At 39.7% G+C, this 7,329-nt stretch overlaps 1 pseudogene; it reads right to left on the bottom strand.

Moving 5' to 3' along the window:
• Positions 1-6,479: 6,479 nt before the first annotated feature.
• LOC132162687 (small nucleolar RNA Z247) lies at positions 6,480-6,561 on the bottom strand (annotated as a pseudogene).
• Positions 6,562-7,329: the final 768 nt, after the last annotated feature.

The raw sequence follows: 7,329 nt of genomic DNA on the forward strand, positions 1-7,329 counted from the left end.
ACATGCAACATTATAAGATGACAATTTATCATGGATGTGATATAGATCTAATATATGCTTATAATCATGAATAACAGTGATAGTTCAACCATATGGTCTACTCAAGATATTACCCATTCTTAGCAGGATTGGCGTTATCGTGAGGGACCTGTAATACAACACCGGTGCCCCGGATATTGTATGCTACCGTCCATAACATTAGTGGCACGACCAAGTCCGACCTCGGGTGGCCCACACCACTAATTATGTACATCCTGTAGTGACCAACCATTAAGGAATGGTTGCGCCCGCCACAAAACCATTGGATCCAAAGCCCACACACACACACATTTGACCATAAAGTTAACCTGTATAATAAGCCCATGGCCGTTATCCTGCACGTACCGGTATACCATGTCATACGATGCAATTAATCTTATCAGTCTTTTACATGCATAGTTTACAAGCCTCATTGTTATCTTATTAATCAACACACGTTTTCACAAATCTTACACTGTACTAGTCCTCGTCAATCTCAACACCCAAGTCGAGTAATTCCACATGCAGTTCAAATCGGTGGGTATCTATGCCATATTCCCTATAAAGGAAAATAAACTATTTCTTAGTCCACTATTCTATTACCCAAAACAGGAATAGGTATTCTATCCAAGTACAATCTTGAGAAAAATAGTCATACCCAATCAAGTCTTTAAACAAATGCGGATAATGGTTCCGCATGTCCTACTCCACTTCTCACCATAATTAATGTGCAATACCTTAACGATAGGAATTGTCTTGGTACGTAGTACTTGTTCCTTCCGATCCATGATCTTCACTAGCACTCGGTGTATGTCAACCCTTCCTGGATCTTCAAAGGTTCATACTTCACCACTAAGTCTAGATTAGCGATGTACTTCCTTAACATCGAGATAGGAAAAACATCATGTGTTCTAACCAAGCCTGGGGGTAAGGCAACCATGTATGCCAATCTCCCATTCCTTCGCAAATCGCATCACTCCCCTCATTGGTGATATCGTAGGGAACACATGATCTCCCACTTTGAATTCCAAAGGTCGTCACTGGTTATCGGCGTAGCAATTCTGCCGACTCTAGGATGTACTCATCCTTTGTCTAATGGTAAGCACTTTGTCACGAGTATCTTGAATCATCTCAAGCACTAAGGTTTGTCTCTTTCCAATGTTGTCCTAATACAAGGGCGACCGACACTTATGTCCATAAAGTCCTTCGTAGGGCGGTATTCCAATAGTCGCCTGTAGCTAATATTCTTAGTGAACTCGATCAAAGGTAGGTACTAAATCCAACTACCTTTGAAGTCCAATACACAAGCCCGTAACATGTCCTCCAGGATTTGGTTAGTCCGCTTTGACTGGCCATCTGTCTGTGGGTGGAAGTCGGTACTAAACTCCAATTCCGTCCTCTTCTCATCCTTGTACATCTTGGTACTTCCAGGATGTACAGTATATGGAGAACGATGAACATCGCTCATTATCTCCTTCCTTAGTCCTCCGCCTTCTGGTACACACACTTGCTTGAAATGTGTGAGCAACCCATTGTCCTTAAGGCTGAATACCTGAACCTTCCCTTCTCCTAGCACTGCTTGATCTTGGTACACTCAGGGTCCTCCAACTGAGCAGCCTTAATCCTTGGAAGCAATTCCCACTAGGTTAGACAAGCGTGCAGGAGCACCCTCATCTACCACTCCTACTCCCATTCTAGCAAATGTCATAACCAACTAAGGTTGAGAAATTCCAAGAGCGGCAAGCTCTACCGTCGACTTTCTACTTAATGCGTCAGCTACTACATTAGCCTTGCCAGAATGATAATTGATCTTGCGATCATAATCATTAGATTAGCTCTTGCCACCTCCTTTGTCTCCACAGCCATCTGTACCTAATAACTCCTTAGTCCATTCAGGTACAGAAAGATTCTATAGAATCTCCTAACTCGTACGTAACCCAGAATCATGTAATCCATGAATACAAGATCCAAAGGTACAAGATTCACTAATTGCCCTTGACTAAAATCCAAGTTCAAGAATATCATGCCTTAACATCCATCTAATGGACAATTAACAAAATCAGGAATCTTATCATCACACATCAACATAGAGTAATGATAAGAGCTAAAATAGTCATATTTTAGCCCCTTAATTTACATATGGTAGGCTCTTAGTTTTGTTATTATTTGAAATTTTGTTTCCTTTTTGTGTTTTATGTCTTTTTATAGGTTTTGAAGAAAAGGAAGCAATTCTAGAAATTTTGGACTTAAAGGGCATTTTTGGGAAAATCTGGAGCTTTGGGATCGAGCACAAGCCACCATGATCGAGTGCATTTACGCTTGATTGCACAAGACCTAGGCTCGAGCGCAACAGCACTCGAGCACCAGACCAAGGATAGCGCGCAGAAGTAGCTACGCCCGCGCGCACAAGAAGCGTAACATTAATGGGATCAATCACAGAAATGCAATCGAGCACAACCCCTTGGGATCGAGCGCACTCGTGCGCTGGAGAAAAATCAGATGCGACCAACAGGCCAAGACTCCTTTTTCTACCCAAAATAGGGTTTCAAAGTCCCACTTGTACTAGGACTTAAACCTACGAGTTTACTAGGGTTTCTAGGTCTTTCCTAAGCCTATAAATAAACCTTTTAGCTTCTAGGAAAAGTGTGGAGAAGCAGACACAAGCTCTGGAAAGGAATTGAAGGCTAGATCAAGAAGAGTTTGGGTTTTTCATCTCTTCCCCTTTTATTTTTGTTATGTAGTTAGTAATTTAATTAGAGCTAGTTTGAGGCCCTAATCATGTTTGTTTAAGATTGCAATATTGGCGCCTTTGCTACAATTGTCTTTTGGGTCTTTAATTTGATTATCAAATGTATCCGTAAATCACAAAAGATATCAAATTTAAACCAAATCATCAAATATATCCATAGAACGAAACACAATGAATATCCAATGTTTTGATAAAAGAAAACACAAGCAATTAATTAAGTGAAACTATCTCAAATCATCAAATGTATTTGTAAATCACAAAAGATATCCAAGAATTATCCCATTAATTGAATTGAAGTAGAACAATTTAAATACTAAAACCCATAAAATCGGATAATATCAACTTACATGAAAGTACTGTTGCTCTTCATTGGTGAAGCTTCATCCTCAACTTTAGTTGAGAAATTAGCTACACATAACTATGAAAATAAATGCTAAACCTAAAGAATACTAGGCTAAAGGGGAGAAAAGGTGTGAAATTTCGGACTCCCAGCCTCCTTTCATGTCTTTCCTATTTATAGGGCTTTTTTTAGGGTTTTTCTAGGGTTTTAACCTAAAAAATAGTGGCTAGGTCTAATAAGTGGTCGGTCCGGATGGGTACTTCACCCAAGTGCGCTTGAGCCCCTGAATGGTGCTCTCAAGCTACGTCCGTTTGAACAGAGACTTCATCGTATGTGGGGACTTCATCGTGCGGACGGCTTGCAAACAGCCTGCGAACGGAGGTTCTTTTGACCTAGTAAACATTGGAATTAGCAAACTCTTGTAAAACATGACTTTGTAGATCTTTGAGTTAGCTTTCCAATTCCTCAAAGCTCACTCCAATCCGTGCTCTGAAACTTTAGATATGGTCTTTTTAGTAGGACTCATCAGATGCGAATCATCTGTCGATCCAAATTTGTTGCCAATGCTCCCTGAAGTGTCATAAACCCAAAATTAATGGAATTAGTTGCATTTTTCCTTCGGAACTTGAAAACACTAAACAAAACAACATCAAATATATAAAAATGCTAAGGAGTTAACATATGCAAATTAAGGGGCTCAAATATGCAACATTTGGCACTCATCAAACACCCTCAAACTTACATATTGCTAGTCCCTTAGCAATACAAAACTAAAAGTAAAATAAAAAAATAAAACATAAATCCTCTTTCATGGGAGAGACGATTGTATTTAGCATATACAACAAGTCTTTTAAACCCCTAGGAATTAGTACTGGATGAGTGAAGTCTCGTGAGGGTTTAACAGAAATGATACCCACAAACATTGTTAACACTATGTTCTTGAAAAGAATGAAGTGTCACACAAACAATGATTCTTATTCATGAGAAAGGTTAAAAAGCTAAACTCCATCTTCAAAATCTCTCCAATAAATAACATTTTCGGTTTTCACGTTCCCATTTTTGACCACTTTATCACCGTTCTCTGTTAACAACTCTAATTGAAGCCAAACTTTGTTTTGCTTCCGGAGAAACACCATGCTTGACAATAATTGGCTTTGAAAGCAGTTTACTCTCTCCCCTCTCTTTATATCTTCCTCTCCCTTGTGATGCCTTCCTCGGCCTTCGGCGAGTTTTAACTCAAGCTTGAGATTCTTGAGCATCTAATGAAAAATAGAGTTTGTAGTTGGGAAATGGTTTAGGTCTACGGGTACCAGCTTGAAGTCTAGTGGTCATAGGATGATGAGAGGTAGAAGGAATAGTGGTGGTGGTGAGAGGTGGGAACATTAGATGAACCAAGATGCCGTATATGTGAGCTAACAGAAGAGGGCTCAAGTGAAGACTGAGGTGAGCCAGGCTCAGGTGCAGTAGGGAGCGCACTGGATTCAGAGTGAGGAGAGGATGAAGGTGAGGCAGCAGGCACAATGGAAGTTTTAGTATCAATAATAAGAGGATTGAGAGTCATAGTAGAGGAAACATTTGTAAAAGAGCTTACCTGAGTGGGAGCAAAATCAGTTGTTGAAAGCAGTGGCATGGTGGATATCCAATCTTTGGCAGGGAAGGTGTGTTCATCAAAGACAACATGACGGCTAATAATAGTCTTGTTAGAGAGGGGATCATAGCATCTATACCCTCTGTAGTTGGAACAATAGCCTAGAAAGATGCACTTTTGAGACTTGTGATTATTGTAGGGCCTAAGAAGAGGGAAGCATGCACAGCCAAAGACTTTGAGCAAAGTATAATTAGGATTTTTCTTTAGTAGTTTGGCATAGGGTGATTGGTGATGTAACAAAGATGTGGGAAGCCTATTGATGAGATAAACTACTGTAGTAAAAGCATCAGTCCAATAAGGAAGAGGGAGATGAGAGTGTGCTAAGAGAGCCAATCCTGTTTCAACAATGTGCCTATGCTTTCTTTTAGCAAAGCCATTTTGGGCAGCAGTGTAGGGGTAGGAAATTCTGTGCAAGATTCCATTAGAAGTGAGAAATTATTTAAACTGATTAGATGTGAATTCTCCTCCTCCATCAGATTGAAATGATTTGATTTTCTTGGACAAAAGGTTTTCAGCCAAGCACTTAAACTTAACAAAACATTCAAAGGTTTCTGACTTATGATGCATAGGATATATCCAAGAGAATTTTGAGTAGTTATCAATAAAAACAACATAATAATGATATCCGTTGATAGAAGGAACAGGAGAACTAGCCATGGTTACATTCTTAGAAGTAGCAAAAGGAAGGCTCTTTAACTTGGCAAATTGACATGGTTCACAAAGAGCCTCAGATGAGGAAGAACCAAGGACTGGTAGTTGAGCAAGATGCTTGATTTTGTTGAGTATAGGAGGTGCATGGTGTCCTAACCTGCTATGCCAGATTCTAGAGGAAGCAGAAACACCAAGGAAGGCAGTAAACTTTATGCTTTACTGGAGACCTTGGTCAAAAAGATTGGATATAAGCCATCCTTACTTTGCCCTTGTAAAAGAGTCTACCCCGTGAGGTTTTCCTTCACAGAGAAATGAGAATCAGTTAAGATAAACCAACATTTGTTATCAACACTAAACTTATGAATAGACAACAAATTAACTGCTGCAATGGGACAATGTAGAATATGATTGAGTTTGAAATGTTGTGGAAAGGGGTGTTTGGGATTATAGAGGATAAAGGAACCTATGTTTGAAATGGACAAACCTCTGCCATTACCTACAGCAACCTCATCATCACCTTTAAATGGTTCTTGCAGTGACATGATTGTTGGCTCCACTGTCTACATACCAAAGGTCTTCCTCATTTGCTTCAGGAACTGAAGGATGTGCTCTTGCAACAAGGGCAGCCAGTTGGGCCGGTGGATTCTTTCCTTGATAGGAGTAATCCATTATGTTGAAGCAGTCTAGTGCCTGATGTCCAGGTTTGCCACAAATTTGACATGGTATTCTGTTGAAGGCTACATGGTTGAGTGGAGCACCAAGTAAGGATTTGGAGTAATGATTACCTCCTGAAGCCTGATTGCCTCCAAACCTCCTGAAGTTGGGCTGGTAGTTGTTTCTGGAGAAGTTTCTTGGAGGAGTAGGAGCAGGTTGATAATTGTCTATGGAATAACCTCCAGGTTTGCCTTTGTGGTAGTTCTCAGATGAAGGTTTGGCTTTCTGAGAGTAGAGGGAAAAATTGTCTGACTCAGTGGGTGGTTGCAGCAATTGTTGGTAGTTTGCCAGTAGCATTTCATGGTTGAGCAATTTTGACTGGAATTCTTCAAAAGTCATAGAGGTTGTTTGAATAGTGAAATTAAACAGAGTGATAAATGTAGTGAAGGTATGATTCAAACCTCCAAGAATGTAGGAGATCAGATCTTCATCTTCAATAGGTTGTCCTGCAGCAACAAGTTGGTCTGAGAATGACTTTGTTTCACTTAGGAAAGTAGAACACGATTTGGATCCTTGGTTGAATTTTTGTAATGATCTTTTCAGATAGGAGATTCTGGCCTTTGATTGATTGGCATATCGAGTAGCAAATGAGGTCCAAACTTGTCTAGCCGTTTTGAGGCCATAGAGAGAAGAGAGGACACGGTCTGACAGAGTGGTGTTGAACCAACTAAGAACGCTTTGATCCTTCTTTTGCCATATTGAGTAGGCTGGATTAATCACTGTGGTGGCCTTGCCAATTGCATCAGTGACATATTATGGAGGGCATGGCTATGTGCCATCAACAAAGCCCATGAGATCATGGGCATTAAGAATGGGAGTAAAATAAGAAACCCAATTGAGGTAGTCAATAGGGCTATCTAGCTTGGTAGAGATCTGTTGAGTGATGTGAAAGTGCCAACTATTCCATATTTGGACCCGTTTATTTACATTAATTAATCTTTTAGCTGTGTCGTTATTTAATGTTTTGTGTTAGTTTTGTGTTTTTAGTATTTTGTAAAACGTTGAAGAAAAACTACAGCTTTAAAGAGAAAAATGCAAAGTTTGGAAGAAAGCATATTTTGAGAAGACCTAGATGATGTGGTTAAGTTTAACCAAATCCAAGAAAATGTTTAATCGGATTAAAGATCAGATTGGATTAAAGTTCAGATTGGATAAAATTTCGGATTCGATTCAAATTCAGATTCTACACATGTCTTAGTTTTGACCATA

The sequence above is a fragment of the Corylus avellana genome, chromosome ca9 (assembly GCF_901000735.1).
Source record: "Corylus avellana chromosome ca9, CavTom2PMs-1.0".
Classification (NCBI taxonomy): domain Eukaryota; kingdom Viridiplantae; phylum Streptophyta; class Magnoliopsida; order Fagales; family Betulaceae; genus Corylus; species Corylus avellana.